The following is a 17911-nucleotide window of genomic DNA, read 5'->3' as shown; positions in this document are numbered from 1 at the left end:
AAACTTGTTGCTTACAAGTTAAAATCAGTATTTTTTGCTATAAAATTTACTTAGAACCCCCAGAAAACCCCAGTAAACATCCCTTGTGACAGTAATAGGCAGTGACAGGTACTCTTTATGGAGGGATCGGGGGTCTAAAAGACCCCAAATCCCTCCCTTGCACTTCAAAGTATTCAAAACGCCAAAATCTTCTTTTTGGAATACTGACTTTTTTTAAATCGGCACCATTGGCAGCCGAGTAAAACTGCAAGTGACGTCGCTTCTGGGTTTCTACATCGGAGACCCGATCGAAGCCATTTCCGGCTTTGTTCGGGTCTCCACACAGCCGGCGGACGTGCCGGATAATGGCTGATCAGCTCAATAGCCACATCGTTTGTTATCATGAGAGAGCCGACTGCTAGCTTTAAAAAATGGTAGCGGGTAAAGTCTGCAGCTGCAGGCATCCCGATATAACCACTTCAACCAAATGAGGTACAGGTACGTGATTTGGCGTGAAGGGGAGAAAGCAGTAGTAAACCACAGTTGAAGGAAAAAAAAAATCCCCTCCTAAAGTAATGTCATAATGAGAGACTTGCCTCAAAACGAAGCCCTCCAGTGCCGCCCTGTCACCGCTGAGAGGGCTTCCATCTTCCCTTGGTCTTCCTTCTGGGTTAGCGGCCTCCGGCTGCATGAGTGGGCGGGGGTGCGATGATGTCAATCCCGCGTATGCACTCGAGAGCTGCCGGACCTTCACAGTGCATGCAGCTGTGATGTCACTGGCTGCATGCACTCTGAATATGTCCTAAATGGGGCAGGTTTAGGAGATATTCACGGTACCTACAGGTAAGCCTTGTTATAGGCTTACCTGTAGGTATAAGTGGTATATGAGAGTTTACTACCACTTTAAGGTGGCTGTGCGACTTCTACCCTGCAAAAACAGCACAGCCGGCGATGACATATATGACATATGAACGATTGTATTAGTTTTGAAGCCTCTTCTGTCACTTACTGCTCGATGAGGAAATTTGCATTATCACCCTGCTGCAAGAAGGGTGTCACTTGCTTAGTTATACAGTGTGAAAGAAATGTGTGAATGACCGGATGAGTATATCTTTATATTGTGAGAACTAGCGTCAAATGATATAGCTTTACAGGACGCTGCCACTCGCTTCTTCTTTTTAAGGGTGTTTTTTTCCCGATTTTATTAAAAGAAAGTTCAAAGTTTCAGAAAATCAAAACCGGTTTCTCTCACAGGGGTTTTCAGCATTTCACTTTTTCAAAGAAATAGACATTCAGCCTCCTGGCTTATACATACAACACTGCCGCTCTGGCCTTCCACTCCAGGGCCTCATCTGGTTTCACAGTACCGCTCAGTACCTTGATCCATAATCTTGGCATCCCCTTGCTGCTCTGGCTTCCATCTGTAATCCTGGACAGAGGCTACCTCTGTCTACCAAGGTGGCGCCCAGAACCAAGGTCAGGTCACTACTAAAAGCCCAGAACACACCTGACCAATTAGTGTGCTGGCTGCTCACAAAATCTGGACCCAGGACTGGAGATTTTATCCCACCTGGATCTCTTAGAAATCTGCAGGCTCCAGGTCCCAAAACAGACTTTACTAAACACTGACTAAACTGAAAAGTCAGTTTCCTCTCCATGACACATGCTCCCTGGAGCCCCTCAACCTGCCTGGTTGAAAATCTTGGGTCATAACCTTTTTCTATACTGGGTTTTTTATTCTTTGTTAAAAAAAAAATGAAAAAAGACAGAAAATTTAGCAAATGGTTAATTTTCCACCATTATTGATGTACGCTGATGAGGCTGCACTGATGGGCACTGATGAGGCGTCACTGGTGGGCACTGATGAGGCGTCACTGGTGGGCACTGATGAGGTGTCACTGGTGGGCACTGATAGGTGGCATTGATGGGTGGCACTGAAGGGCACTAATAGGTGGCACTGATAGCTGGCACTGATGGGTGGCAGTGATGGGCACTAGTAGGTGACACTGAGGCATTGATTGGCACCCCTGGTGGGCATTGATAGCTGGCACTCCTGGGCATTAATAGTTGGCACTTATGTACACCAGTGGGCACTGATATGCACTGTGTGGGCACTGGCAGATGATACTGGTTGGCACAGATGAGGCGGCTGTGCCTCTTCCCCTTTGGGATGTTCCTTACACAGAAGCCGGTTATTGGCTTTTTTTCTTCTCATGCTGATAACGATCTTCTGTTTACATCACATCAGCTGTCATTGGCTGACAGGTGATACACGTGGTAAGGGGCCAGGATTGCCCCTTACTGCGATCTGTGATCACCCGAGTCTCATTGACTCGGTGATCACAGCGCGTGCCGCACGTGCCCTGCAGGGGGCACGCAGGGAGCGTGCAAAGCGGAGGACGTCTATTGACGGCCTCCCGGCAATGTAGGTCCACACTGAAGCCATCATTCGGCTATAGCGTGGATGGGAACAGGTTAATACTTGGTACAAAATCCTTTGTTGGTAATGACAGCTTTAAGACGCCTCCTGTATGGAGAAACTAGTGGCATGCATTGCTCAGGTGTGATTTTGGCCCATTCTTCCACACAAACAGTCTTCAAATCTTGAAGTTTCTGTGAGCCTCCTCTATGAACTCTTTAAGATCTTTAGTTCTTTCCCTAGATTTTCTATTGGATTCAAGTCAGGTGATTGGCTGGGCCATTCTAGCAGCTTTATTTTCTTTCTTTGAAACCAGTTGAGAGTTTCCTTGGCTTTACTGTAATGCCTACGCTCGTTTCATCTTCATCATCTATGGTAGATTCTCACCTAGGCAAGAATGTCAGAAGTGCAGGATTAGGTCCTGTAAAAAAAAAAAATATGTGCGCTCTCCCTTTAATAGCTTAAAGGTACACACAGTGCATAACAAATTCAGAAAAATGAATGAAAAGTAATCAAGCCACATAAATACAATCAATCAATAAAAATCATTTAAAAAAATCTGCTCCAAATTGTGTATAAAGTTCATAAATAAAGTCCGCTTGATGTCCAAAAAAGAGTGCTATGAATCAAACACAGCAAACTTGTGAAATAAATCCACGTGCTCCACCCCCCTTTGAGGTGCTCAGACTCCTTACGGGATCAGAGGGGCCTCCAGCTGCGTGCTCCCTCCCACAGTCTGTGATCAGCATTGCCATTGGAAGTCCCCTCCTTCACCTCCCACCCTCTGCACTAGGGGTGCACCAAATGGGTTTTTTGGTGCCGAAACCGATACCGAAAATGAAAAATACACTAGGCCGAAAAACGATACTGAAAATAAACAGTTTTTAAAAAATATTTATATTTTTGTATACAATTGTGTTATATTCAACTTTTTAATTAATAAATCCATGTATATTGAGCCTCCAGAGGAGAAAGAATGAATTGCAGGAAACAAAAGCTGTGACATCAATTTTCTCAGAGCAAAAGTGTGTTCAGGTCAACATCCAAAAGTGAGGTAGCTTGCTTACCAAAAAGCCATGACTGCTGCTAACAGTCTCGCCCAGCACAGGGAATTTAAAAGTCTCCCCAAAACTTAAGGTCATCCGGACCAGCCAATCTTCTATTGTTGCTCAAAGATAAAAGATAGAAGCTCCCATAGTGCAGTATGTCAATTCAAATTTTGCAGTTCTTTGAATTGTTGCTAATGGCTTTTACTGATGGCTTTCTGATACAGGAGATGGTCAGAGACTGCAGACGTGCTACAGGAGATGGTCAGAAACTGCAGACATAGTACAGGAGATGGTCAGAGACTGCAGGCATGATACAAGAGATCAGTGCAGCCTCACCAGTTCCCCCCCAGATGCAGCCTGCCAGTTCCTCTCAGATGCAGCCTCACCAGTTCCTCTCAGATGCAGCCTCACCAGTTCCTCTCAGATGCAGCCTCACCAGTTCCTCTCAGATGCAGCCTCACCAGTTCCCCTCAGATGCAGCCTGCCAGTTCCCCTCAGATGGAGCCTGCCAGTTCCCCTCAGATGGAGCCTGCCAGTTCCTGTCATGCAGCCTGTCAGTGCTCGTCATATGCAGCTTGCCAGTGTCTGGATGCAGCCTCACCCGTGCCCAGATCAGAGCGGTGATCTCCGTGTGTCCAGGAGCTGTGAATTGAACTGCCCGGGTGCCTGCAGTAACAATGTCCCGCCTCCTGTAATCACGTCACACTGATTTAATGTCCCACCATTGGATCAGTGTGCCGTCTGTCACAGGAGGCGGGACATTGTTACTGCAGGCACCCGGGCAATTCAGCTCCATGACTCACGGAGATCGCCACTCTGGAGAGGAGGAGGGAGGACTGGGGCGAGCCAGGAAGACGCCCCCGCAATAGGCGGCACCAGGGGGCAGGGGCCAGCCCAGGCCCCGCCCCCATTTTCGGCCCCATTATCGGCAAGATTTTCCTTTCAGCAATGTGTCGAAAACACCATTTTTGGCCGATGTGTTTCGGCGGCCGAAATTTCGGTGCATCCCTACTCTGCACAACTCAGAGGAGCTGGAAATACAGAGGATGCATCAGGCATCAATACTGTCAGTGCGCATTGAGAACAACACCGGAAACAACATTGGGTGGTATACATCCACCACAATGTTGATTTGCGGCAGAACCCCTGGGAACCACCAGAATTTACTCGTGGACCATCAGTGGTCCACGAACCACTGGTTGGCGACTGCTGCTCCAGACAATAGGAAGTCACAACAGCATAAGATGGTGCATGCAATCACTGGCTTGTGACACACATGGGTGGCCTTCCGGCACATTGGGTTTAGCTCTCAATCCCTCCCCAATGAAGCCAACAGGTATAACAACATAAGGAAAACAAACAGGCCAGAATGTGTAATAGTGTAGGATATAACAATTTTATTATCCAGACGCGTTTCGTTGCAAGGAAACTTCTTTGAGAGGGCTTTCATCTTCCCTTATTTTTTGTATTTAATTTGGCATATTCTGTATTCAGGTATTTGGGTGCTGCAGTTTCTCGATAACAGTTTCGGACGCAGAGCGCAGGTGTTTGATTGCTATTTGCTGTAAAATAAATATGTATATTCTAAAATAAAAAAAAATAAAAAATGATGAAAAGTCATTGAAGGACGGTGAAGGTCCACTTTAATGCTTGTTAAGATAATACACTTTGGAAAGTTTCTAGTCATCTAAAGTTACATCATTATCGGAGCTGAAGACACTTGCCAGAAATTGATAGAAGCAACATTTTTTTTATCTAAAACAGAAACACTTGCAGAACAGATGTGCCGCCCCGATCATCTGCCTGTATCCCTCTGCACACATTCAAACATGGGAGTTGGCTGGAGGCTAATGAGCCAGGTTGGGTGGCACAAGGTTGCCACTTTATTACTCAAGCCTTATTCATTATGGAAAGAGGAAATGAGTAATTGTTTTACAAAATTTGCAGCTGAAATTTAAATATAACGTGTTTGGTTATGCAGATTTTTTCTTTTTATCATAGCATTCCACATAATATCCCCCGAGACCTGGGCGCACACATGCTGTAGCTTTGCTAATCTTGGCGTGTCCACTAGATGTGAAGAAAGAAAATCCTCAAGTAAGTCCCTGAAGAGAAGGCATGCCTGATAACGTCATAGAAAGGAGACTTGGAATGTTAATGCGTACTAAGCAGATATCTTATTAGCTACAAAGTCATACTGTACGCTATGTACATTTTTGTAGCATAGACAGAGGTTCTAATTTGCAATAGCAGATATTTGGAATACGGTAATTATTGGGGGTCCTTGCTGCAAACAAATATGGTTTATGTTTATATCTGTTAACAACATGGGGAACTTCATTTAAAAAGCAAAGCAGAATATAGTAATTTTCCTGCATGTGAACCCTTGTTTATTTGTGGATCTGTGCTATGGCAGCAGCCATTCCTGAAATATGTTGTTGGATACTGGTACTATTTTAAAGTGGTTTTAAAGGCTGAAGGTTTTTTCTGTGTGCAGTGCGCACCCCCCCCAATACTTACCTGAGCCCCATCGCGATCCAGCAATGTGCATGAGAGTCTCAGCTCTCCGGCTCTCCCTCCTCATTGGCTGAGAAAACAGTACGAGCCATTGGCTCCTGCTGCTGCCAATCACAACCAACAAAGAAGGGGCAGGGCAGAGCCGCGGCTTTGTGTGTGAAAGGAGACGCAGCACAGAGGCTTGGAAGCTAGCCTGCTTGGGTTTCCCCCATAGCAAGCTGCTTACTCTAGGGGCACTCGGCAGGAGGGAGGGACCAAGAGTGCCAGCAGGCGATCCAAGAGGAGGAGGATCTGGGCTACTGTGTGCAAAACCATTGCACAGAGCAGGTAAGTGTAACATGTTTGTTATTTAATACCACTTTAATGGTACATGCCCACGGCTGCAAGAGGGCCATACTGTGAAAATTTGGGTATAATTCCCTGCCTGGAAGTTGCAGATGGAGCATACAGCCTACTGCCAGCACCCTGTCAATATCAATGACAGACCAGAATACGCAGTGGCTGTACATCAGTGTACGGCTGAGTGGTACTTTATGTACAGGGATATCTGCACTGCCTCAAACACAGTCTGTGTTCAGTTGTACAAGTATATATCAGCCGTACAAGTATACATCTCTTTGACAATACAGTACTTTTTAATTTTAAAGTAGTTGTAAACCTCAGACCGGAAATATGAACAAAGCATATCCCTCTATAGTGTGTGCTTGTCTCATTTTTGTCTTCTGCTTCGTTCCTCTGCTATCAGCATAAATCACTTCTGACAAGTTTTCCTGACACTAGGAGAAAAAAAGGTGACAGGGGAGGGATCTCCAGCCTGTGATTGACAGCCTCAGCACTGTTCCTGTGTGCTGTGTGAGGTTAGGTAGGGTGAGTGTGTCGCTTCCCTCCAATCAGCTGTCAGAGCTCTGCTCTCTGAGCTCTACTGTATGTAATTTCAGCACTCCGCCCCTTTTTTTTCTAACCGCTTAGGCAAGCTTTAGAAATTCTGGACTTTGAACGGATGTAGAGAATAGAAGACTGCAGATGGACAGATACTTATGTAGGAGGATTTGTTTCATCTCTGTGTCACTTGAGGCCAGACACTTCAATGGGTATATGTGAGGGTTTACAACCACTTTAACCACTTGACCACTGGGCACTTAAACCCCCTTCCTAACCAGACCAATTTTCAGCTTTCGGTGCTCTCACACTTTGAATGACAATTACTCAGTCGTGTAACACTGTACCCATATGAAATTTTTGTCCTTTTTTTCACACAAATAGAGCTTTCTTTTGGTGGTATTTAATCACCGCTGGGTTTTTTATTTTTTGCGCTATAAATGAAAAAAGACCGAAAATTCTGTAAAAAAAAAAAAAAATAAATTTTTCTTTGTTTCTGTTATAAAATTTTGCAAATTAATAATTTTTCTTCATAAATTTTGGCAAAATTTTTTATATTGCTACATATCTTTGGTAAAATATAATCCAAATCAGTGTATATTATTTGGTCTTTGTGAAAGTTATAGAGTCTACAATCTATGGTGCCAATCACTGAAAATGGCCTATCTCATTTCTTGAGACCCTAACAAGCCAGGCCAGTACAAATACCCCCCAAATGACCCCTTTTTGGAAAGTAGACAGTCAAAGGTATTTAGAAAGAGGCATGGTGAGTTTTTTGAGGTTGTAATTTTTTCCCACAATTCTTAGCAAAATCAAGATTTTTTTTTTTTTTTTTTTTTTTTTTTTTTTTTTTACAAAATTGTTATATTAGCAGGTTATTTCTCACACACAGCATATGCATAGCACAAATTACACCCCAAAACACATTCTACTACTCCTAAGTATGGCGATACCACATGTTTGAGACTTTTACACACCGTGGCCACATACAGAGGCCCAACATGCAGGGAGCGCCATTAGGCGTTCTTGGAGCATAAATTACACATCTAATTTCTTGACTACCTCTTGCACTTTTGAAGGCCCTGGAGCACCAGGACCCCAAAAATGACCCCATTATGGAAAGAAAACACCCCAACGTATAATCTATGAGGCATATCGAGTCTTTTGAACATGTCATTTTTTTCTACAAGTTTTTGGAAAATGTGGATTTTTTTACACAAAGTTGCCCATTTATACAATATTTCTAACACATAGCATGTACATACCAAAAATGACACCCCAAAACATTTTCTGCTACTCCTGAGTACGGCGATACCACATGTGTGAGACTTTTACACAGCCTGGCCATATACAGAGGGCCAACATGCAGGGAGCACCATCAGGTGTTCTAGGGACATAAATGTCAAATCTAATTTGACTACCTATTACACTTTGAGGCACTGTAGTGGCATGGATGAGCCGTGGATGGGGATGGCTAAGCATGGTTGGGCCATGACTGTGGATGGCTGGGTATGGCTGAGTGTGGATGGGATGGCTGAGGATGGATGGATGAGTATTGCTGAGAATGGATGAGTATGGATGGATGAGTATGGATGAGTATTGCTGAGTATGGATGGATGAGTATTGCTGAGTATGGATGGATGGATGAGTATGAATGAGTATGGATGAGTATTGCTGAGAATGCATGAGTATGGATGGCTGAGCATGGATGGATGAGTATTGCCAAGGATGGATGGATGAGTATTGCTGAGTATGCATGGATGAGTATTGATGGATGAGTATGGATGGCTGAGCATGGATGGATGGAGGAGTATTGCCGAGGATGGATGAATGGATGAGTATTGCCGAGGATGGATGATTATTGCTGAGCATGGATGGCTGAACATGGATGGATGAGTATTGCTGAGCATGGATGAGTATGGATGGATGAGTATGGATGGCTGAGCATGGATGGATGAGTATTGCCGAGGATGGATGGATGGATGAGTATTGCTGAGGATGGATGAGTAATGCTGAGGATGGTTGATCATGGATGGATGGCTGGATGAGTGCTGGAATGTGCACAGAACAGCGCTGTGGGCAGTACACATCCAGCCCACAGCGCTGCAGCACTTGACGAGGAGAGAGAGGAACCGGACATGACGCCAGTTTGTTTGCAAGTGTTCGCTCCGTCATTTATCAAATGACGAAGCGATCACGTGGTAAACGGCTGCTTTCATCTGCAATGTCAAGGGGTGCACGGGAGCAAGATTCTGGGAGGAGGTCCATGGACGCCCTCCCAGAATAAGCCGACCACGCTGCAGCCATCTTTCGGCTACGGCCCAGTCGGCATGTGGTTAAACCATCCAAATCTAGGCAATAATCAGTGTGTATGGGCACCCCTATCAAAATATTCACTAATCTGAATTCCCTATGAAGGTCTATCTCCTGTTAGGGCTCCTGTACACATGCATTGCCCTCTAAAGAGTGATCTGCAATGGATTTGACAGGCGATGAGCAACAAATTGTCGACCCCCCGCACCTGTTTTAACCTCTAAAAGTCTGACACCACCATTCTGCAACCATGTGCATTGCATGTGGTTACAGGGTGGTTGTGGTCTGGCCCCAGTCGCTTGAATAGGTTGTGTTCAGTGGGTGGTATAATTCTTACTGTGCAGCAGCAAGTATTCCACCCCAGCCTAAGGGTTAAGCTTAAAGAGTAACGCCACTTTTGTTGAGAAAAAAAACATTCTCCTCTGGGTGATCTATGTACATTGCAAGGATTATAACAACCTTTATTGCAGATTCCTACCTTTTGTTATTCTGAAGAAACCCATGTGTGTTTGTCTGTGCCTCTGTGCTCAGTGGGTCTAATGGGAGTGGTTTCATAATTATCTGTCAGCTCTTGCTGCTGCAGGGCACTAATGAGGAAAGCTGCTGGGCCTGCATCTCTTTAGACAGGTTCCTATTGGAAATGACATTTTTGTTGCAGGGGATGCCTAAAATCTGGCTTGTATCTTAGCCAGACTTCTGGGGAAATTGGTGAGCCAATCACACAAGGAGGAAATGATGTTTGTGGGGAGTGGTCAGTACACACTCTGTGTACAGAACAACTCCATGTAGCCATATTGCATTGCATATATAGAAAATTACAGAGGCTGCAGATTGAAATGGAAAGGTCGTTTTTAATAACATTCAATTACAATATGACTTGTATTGCAATTGTGCACGCTATATTATTTTTTCTTTATTTGCTATGTTTTTTCCCCATGAGTGGAGTTACCCTTTAAAGTGTCACTAAACCCACAAAATAAAAAACTATCAATAAATTGTATATTACATGCTGTTCATACTCACTCAGTCACGATGAGATCTGTTGTCTGTATTCTGCAAAAAAACTGGTTGATCCTGCTGTTCTTTATCTCCACCCTCTGTTAATGTCACCAATTCAGCTAGGGATTTTGCAGCTGTGGTGGCAACTCTGCACATGCTCAGTTTTCGGTGATTTTCTATGCTGAGCATTTCCTCCCTGTCACATATGAGCAGCCCATGTGACTATGGAGTCACACATGTGGGCGTATACACATTGGTAAATGACCACTCTTTGCCTTCTCCACCATGTCCACTAACTAGCTAAACACAATGGGGATGGGATATTACATGTAGATTGATGGAGGCTTTGCCTTCCTTTTATTCTAAGACACAGGCTAGAGAGGCATGACACAGCCTGTGAATGGCAGAAATCTGCCCACACCATGTTATTGCCAAAATATAATATAGATTTGATTTCATAGTATATAATATATAGATTTGATAATATATATCTTTTTCCTGTGACCAGCAGCAGAGGACTAGAAGCTCCTTCTGCTTAGGTTTCCCTGCAGACAGGCTGGGAAAGAGCTGGGTCATGTGACAGCTGTATATCGAATGGGAAAAAGGTACTTTGATTTTTTTTTTTATTAATATAATTAGTGCCATCATCCAGTTACAGAAATAAAAGGGACAACGTACATTAAACAGTGTGTGTTTAGTATCACTTTAATGCATGTTTATGCACATTTGTGCGTTTGGCATTAATGCATTCTATTTATCAAAATTATTAAAATAGAAAAAAAAATTAGAATAAATTATTCTGGCCATTAGAATGCCAGTTTTTTTTTTTTAATTAAAATAATTACAGTGCCATCATCCACATACACAAATAGAAGAGACAATGTAAATTTAACAGTATGTGTTTATTATCACTTTAAGACCCCTTTTCACACTGAGGCCTTTTTCAGGCGTTTTAGCTCTAGAAATATGGCCAAAAAACCGCCTCCCATTCATTTCAGTGTCTTTTCACACTGGGGCGGTGCGCTTGCCTGACGTCGGGAAAAGTCCTTCAAGCAGCATCTTTGGGGTGTTTAAAACGCCCTGCCCATTGAAATGAATAGGCAGCGCTTCCAAAGCACCTGAAAAACGCTTCGGAAGCGCCACAACACGGGTGTTTTTAACCCCTTCTTTGGGGTTAAAAGCACCCTGCTAGCGACCAAAAAGTGCAGCTAAAAAGAGAGGCACTTTAGCGCTAATGCGACTGCAGCCCCCCGTGTGAAAGGAGTTTAAGGGGGAGAGGTTGAGCAGTGGTACAAACAAGGCTCAACCACCTGTTTTTACCACCCTCAGCCGCAAGTGTAAACATCACCTTAGATGTACTGAGCTGAAAGAAACATTAGCAGAAGAAATCCAATGCCGTCCAGATTTCGGTTGCACAGTAATGGAATTTGCACATCTCAGAAGATTAATATTATGCTTGGATTTTGGATGTGGATTACATAACTGCATGGATGAAAAAGACAGCTTAAACGGAATAAGTTGGCTGTGTTCCATTATGAGTTCACATGTGAACTTGTATAACTTATTCTAATCAGATCTGATTCATATACGGGGTGCGGTCAGGATAACTGCTGATCTGTTCTATCAGCCCGTACTTTCATTGCTTGGCTATGACAGCTCCAGGTGCAGAATATTCCATGACAAGTCCTGCACACTTTGAAATGGGATCTTGGAGGGGTCACCGACTTAACAGGGGGGGGATTCTTTACATTCTTAAGAAAGTTAAACAAAACCACATCCCTCCTTTATACATAGGGGGTATTTAATCCAAATAAAGGCAGGCGGAGCTTTGTTGAAAAGCAGTGTTTCGTATCGACCTTTGCACTCCGGCCCCATTGTGTTCACGAATGGCTCTCCTGCACCTGTGCCAGACCTCATTGCTCAGTTTTCCCAAAGGCAAGGGGATTGGAATGATAAGTTCAGTTCCAATTCTTAGTATTTGGACTTATCTAGAAATTCACACTTACCAGAAGTGCACAGTCAGCATTACCAAATGATTTTATGTTTTGGAGTAGAGCAATTACTTCTTGCTTGCTATTTATTAAAAAAACAACTACTCACCATCTCCTAGGCAGGCTACATCCAATAGGCAGGCTAGATTCAAGTTTGATTTATGCATCAGTGACAGCTCTTCTTCTAATAGAACCCACATGATGGTCATTTTTCATCAGCAACAAGATACTTTTTTATTTACTTCTAATAATTCAATAGCCTAGGGTGGAAGCAGTAACATTGGAATTACCACAAGAGCATTAACCACTTCAAGACCCGGCCATAGTAAAATGACGCCCTTGACTTTTAGGGGGGGATATCTGAATGATACCTGCGGCTAGAGACATCATTCAGATATCATTCTTTGCAGCCGGCGATTCTGTGCACGATGAGAATGTTCCACCGCTTGATCGTTCTTATAGGCGACGGGAGGGGATGTCCCCGCCACCATTCGGTGCTTCTCCGGGCTCTCCCGTGCCATCGGGGGCCCGGAGAAAGAATCGGCCGGCGCCGGATGAGGACGATAGAGATTTACGGTGACAAGTTGGTCACCAGTCATCTCTATGACCGTCACATGCCCGGGCGTTAAAACAACAAGGGCAGAAGATTTAATAGATGGAAAGTTGAAAAAATGACTGAAGGTCTGCTTTAAAGTGTCACTTTTTTTTTTTCTGCTGCCATCCAAATTCCTGTTAGAGGGTGGCTACGTTCGTTCTCCATGGTTCCACAGTATGTAGCCACCCACTCCTGTTTGATTCCGAGAAGAACTCGGGATTATGGAGTATTGGATTTGCAGCGCGCATAGAGCAGTGCACAAGATCTCAATGTACTGATCATTCCAAACAAATAAAAAGAGGGGGCAAGGAGAAACTCTGGATTATAGATTACTTTTGGAGACTATGGATATCGTTTATAGTCACTTATTTTTAGAACACATTTGTGTGTGCTGGAAGTGTGGCCTATCATTGGGGGCTGTTATCGCATTACTGCTAAGACACATAGGGGTTTGATTTCCTAAATCTGGAGAGTGCAAGATCTGGTGCAGCTGTGTGTGGTAGCCTATTAGCTTCTAACTTCAGCTTGTTCAATTAAAGTGGTTTTAAAGCCTTGAAGTTTTTCACCTTAAGCCCAGGTTCACACTGAGCTGCGGGAATAAAGTTGTGCGAGTTCAGCTGAACTCGCACGATTTCACTCTCACATGTCAGTCTCGATTTCGGCCGCGATTTCAGAGACATTTGTGCAGGTTTCTGCACAGATGTCAATGTAAATCGCAGCCCGAAAGTGCAAAAAGTAGTACAGAAACTACTTTTTGAAATCGGTGTAATTGACGCCAATTGCTGCCGATTTGACATGTCAAAACGCTCCAGTGTGAACCAGGGCTAATGCATAGAACCTTCTGTGCTGCAGCTCTCCCCCCCGACCTCCCCTTTTTCTTACCTGAGCTCAATCCGATCCAGTGATGTGCATGAGCGCAGCAGCTTTAGTCACTGTTACTCTCCTCATTTGACAGATTGATAGCAGCAGGAGCTCGGGAGCGCGCCCACACGGGTGCCCCATGGAAAGCGGCTTTCCTTGGGGGGGGGGGGCACTCAATGAAGAGGAGGAGCCAGGTGCGCCGGCAGGAGACTCCAGAAGAAGAGGATTGGGGCTGCTCTGTGCCAAACCATAGCACAGAGCAGGCAAGTATAACATGTTTGTTATTATTATTATTTTTTTTTTTAAATGAACATTTACAATCACTTTAAAGGAGTTGTGAAGGCAGAAGGTTTTTTATTTAAATGCATTTAGATATAAAACCTTCTGTGTGTAGCAGTCCCCCCAGCACCCGCCTGAGCCCCTTCTCTCTCCAGCGATGTCCATGATCCCCTCAGCCATCCAGGACACTCCTCCTGATTGACTGAGACAGAGCAGGGGCACCATTGGATTACGCAGCTGTCAATAAAAGTCAGTCAGCCAATCAGGGGAGAGAGGGGGCGGGGCCAGGTCAGGGCTCCTTGTCTGAATGGATACATGGAGCTCTGACTCGGTTTGGGTGACCCCTGTAGCAAGCTGCTGGCTGAGGGGCACTCAAAGGATGGAGGGGCTAGGAGCAGCAAAGAGGGACCCGAGAAGAGGAGGAATGGGGCTGCTCTGTGCAAAACCAACTGCACAGAGGAGGTAAGTATAACATGTTTGTTATTTAAAAAAAAACAAAAAAAAAAACGAACCTTTACAATAACTTTAAGCTTTGATAAGAAAACCTGGAAGCTGATTGGCTACCATGCACAGCTGCACCAGATTTTGCACTCTTCAGTTTTAGTAAATCTCCCCCCATTAGGAGCATATTTATAAAGCAGTGAATGTGACATTGTGAAAAACATTCACTAATGTTGTGTTTACATTATATTAAACACATCGAACGGTAAGATTCTCTACCAATGAAAGATTAGTGAATGTCACACTTCACTGCTTTAAAAATCTGTCCCTAAGCCCTGGTTCACACCAGTGCGGATTTGAAATCTCACTACTTCAGCAAGATTTCAAAGCCGCCTATCGCTGCGATTTGAACCCCCGATTTCATTGCGTCTTGTGACTTAATTTAACAGAAGTCAAAGCAAGCTGCAATGAAATCTCAAAAAAAAGCAGTGCAGGAACCTTTTTCATAGTCAATGCGACTTGAGTCGCAACGATTTGAATGGTTCCATTGACCGCAATAGGGTGCGACTTATTGTGATTTTTGAACTGTCAAATCACATGACAAATCAAACTGGTGTGAACCAGGGCTTAGTCCTTTGTAAATTGGCAATGTGGAAGAACTAAGCAGAATCAGGCAAAGACAACTCTAGAGATTCATGGGTATAAAAAGTGAAGAATGTGTATAGCATATGAATTCTATTTACCTTGACACAAATAAGGCAAGAACATGTTTTAGCTTAATGACCCTTAGCTTGCCATAGACGAGTCCTCAACTATATCATCCTGCCATAGAAACCTGAACCAATATATTCATCTGGGTGCCCCCAGGGATAAACACATAAATGCAGTACGTTGATTGATTGTTCACATTGTAAAGAAAATGGTTACAAAACGAAATTACATGTGTGCAAAAAAAAAAAAAAAAAAGTGCGTTCTGTAGCCATAATTTCTTCTTATTGTGTCTTAAAGGAGAGCTGCATGAAATATCTCTGGAAAGTACAGTGGGAGGTTGATGTCATTTGTTAATGACACTTACCTCCACTCTGATTGAGATATAGCTCCCGTAAAACGCTACCTGGAGCTTAGCAGTAGCGTTAGCTCAATGCTTCTAGACTATGCACTTTCCACTTCCACCTGTCCATGCTGTTTTCTGGATGGAATCAGTTGCTGCTAATGGCAGCATCATAAATTTCTACTGTCATTACTAATTACATTTTAAAAATAATTTATACGATTGGGTGTGTTGGCACCAAAAATGTAGAGATTGACAATCTGTCAGCCGATCATACAAGATCTGGCCATCAGATTGTAAGCTCTAACAAGCAGGGCCCTCTGAGTCCTCCTGTATTGAATTGTATTGTAACTGTCAGGGTGGATTTGATTTAAATCAACTTGATTTAAATCATATTTTTAAAAGAGCAACTGTCATCTCTGTCCCGCAGCGGCTCCTCCTCTGACCCGCTGTTGACTCACCGACAGTCGCGGCGGCAGCAGGTGAGTGGATGCCCACTAACAGGCTCTGCCATGATGGATCTGAAATGACAGGTGCTCTTTAAATGTAAAGACTTATTCTTGCTTGTAGATAGAATCGTTAATATTTGCAAAAAAAATTAAGGTTTCCTATTTAGAATAATAAGCTGTCAGGTTATTAAAGAAGGCAATATCGGAATCATACAGTTTGTAGTGTACATAGGTTTGCAAAACAATGGGGTAAAGGAATATTCCTGAACTTTGTTTTAGCTCAGGGTTACTGTGAAATCATGTGAATGCATCAATGCAGTGCATGTTATCTCTGCTTTCAGAGCTTGGATTCATTTAATAAGTTTACCAAAAATGTAAATATTGCAGAATATACAGCCTCATGCTATATAACGAAGTTCCATTTCATGCAGAATAAACTAAATTATTAATGGATCTTAAATAGAAAACTATCTTTAGATAGATTTTTACTCCAAAAGCATTTTATTAAAATAAATTTGATAAAAATCCAAAAAATCAAAATATAAAAAAAAAAAAAATTGATTTATATCCACCCTGGTAACTGTACTGTCTGCCCTAACGTTGTAAAACGCTGCAAAAACTGTTGGTGCTATATATATATATATATATATATATATATATATATATATATATATATATATATATATATATATATATATATATATATATATATATATATATATATATATATATCTCCTGTATTATAATAATAATAATGGCACAAGAATGTTTATGGGGGGGGGGAATAACAAACCATATTGTCCTAACAGTTCAGGTTAAAACCAGGGGTTTCGTTTGCACACATATACAAATATATGCGTAAGCTGCAAGGTCACTTCACAGCACCCTGTGTACTGCAGTCCTAACTATACATTTTGAGAGCCTCCATAGTAGGAGCACGTATATAATAATGGATAGATTAAGAGCATGTATGCCTGGAGGGAGCCCATCTCTCCTTAAAGGTATAGGGACCCACTGGACACCTAGCGAGAGCACAATGGCAGCGAAGGTATCCAGTGTGTCCCCTCACCAATTAACCAACTATACAAACAAAAGACAACCACCCCAACCTCTAACTGGCCTTTACAGCAAGGAGCACATGGAAGGGCAATGCATGTCATTTTTATTATTATTATTATACGAGATTTATATAGCGCCAACAGTTTACGCATCGCTTTACAATGTATAAGGGGGACAACACAATTACAGTACAGTCATATGTCATGAAACAACAAACAAAAATTCCCAGCTCATTTACCAGCCAGCCTGCAACAAACCAAATTGACCTGTCTAACAGTTCACATTAACCACTTGCTATCTGCCATATAGCAAAATGACGGCGGCAAAGTGGTTTCAATAGCCTGACCAGACGTCATATGACGTCTTCAGGATATTAAGCTGCTGTGCGCCCCCGGGGGGAGCGCATCACGGCGATCGTTATCAACTCCGATCTAGGTAAAGAGTCTCTGACGGGGACTCTTTACCACGTGAACAGCCGTGTCCAATCACAGCTGATCACGATGTAAACAGGAAGAGCCGGTGTTCGGCTTTTCCTCACTCTCTGTCAGACGCGAGTAGAGAAGAGCCATTCGGCTGCTCCTCTGACAGGGGGGTCTGTGCTGATCGATTATCAGCGCAGCCCCCCAAAGGATACCCACACTGGACCACCAGGGATGCCACCAGACCACCAGGGATGCCCACCACCAGGTATTAGGGGTGCAACGGATCGTCCATGATCCGTGATCCGTACGGATCAACCTCCGCGGATCGGGACACACGCGATCCGCGGAGCGCCCTGTGGCCTCGGCCATAGGAAAGGCCGTGGCTTCGGCCTAGCTTCGGAGCGGGGGCCATCTTGGTACACCTGGCGGCCGGAGCGATCACTTGTAACAAACCGGCGTCATGTCATGACGCCGGTTTCTCTCTCCCCCCTGCCAAAACTCTACAATGCCCTGCCAATACTCTGCAATGCCCTCACAATACTCTGCAATGCCCTCACAATACTCTGCAATACTCTGCAATGCCCTGCCAATACTCTGCAATGCCCTGC

The 17911-nt window shown here is 43.7% G+C and overlaps 1 protein-coding gene across 4 annotated transcripts in view; it reads left to right on the top strand.

Annotated features, from left to right (window-relative positions):
* The window catches only part of RIN2 (Ras and Rab interactor 2), a 286963-nt gene that overhangs the window by 82850 nt on the left and 186202 nt on the right, over positions 1–17911 (top strand). For 2 of the 4 annotated variants that reach the window (XM_073627963.1, XM_073627965.1), the window contains exon 2: positions 5449–5544. The exons of the other annotated variants lie outside the window; for them this stretch is intronic. The gene's annotated coding sequence lies outside the window, so the exon portion shown is untranslated. The remainder of the gene's footprint in view (positions 1–5448; positions 5545–17911) is intronic. 4 annotated transcript variants of the gene reach the window in all.

Source organism: Aquarana catesbeiana, linkage group LG04 (genome assembly GCF_042186555.1).
Source record: "Aquarana catesbeiana isolate 2022-GZ linkage group LG04, ASM4218655v1, whole genome shotgun sequence".
NCBI lineage: Eukaryota > Metazoa > Chordata > Amphibia > Anura > Ranidae > Aquarana > Aquarana catesbeiana.
Note: the sequence above shows the minus strand (reverse complement) of the source record. Positions and strands in the feature narration are given on the sequence as shown.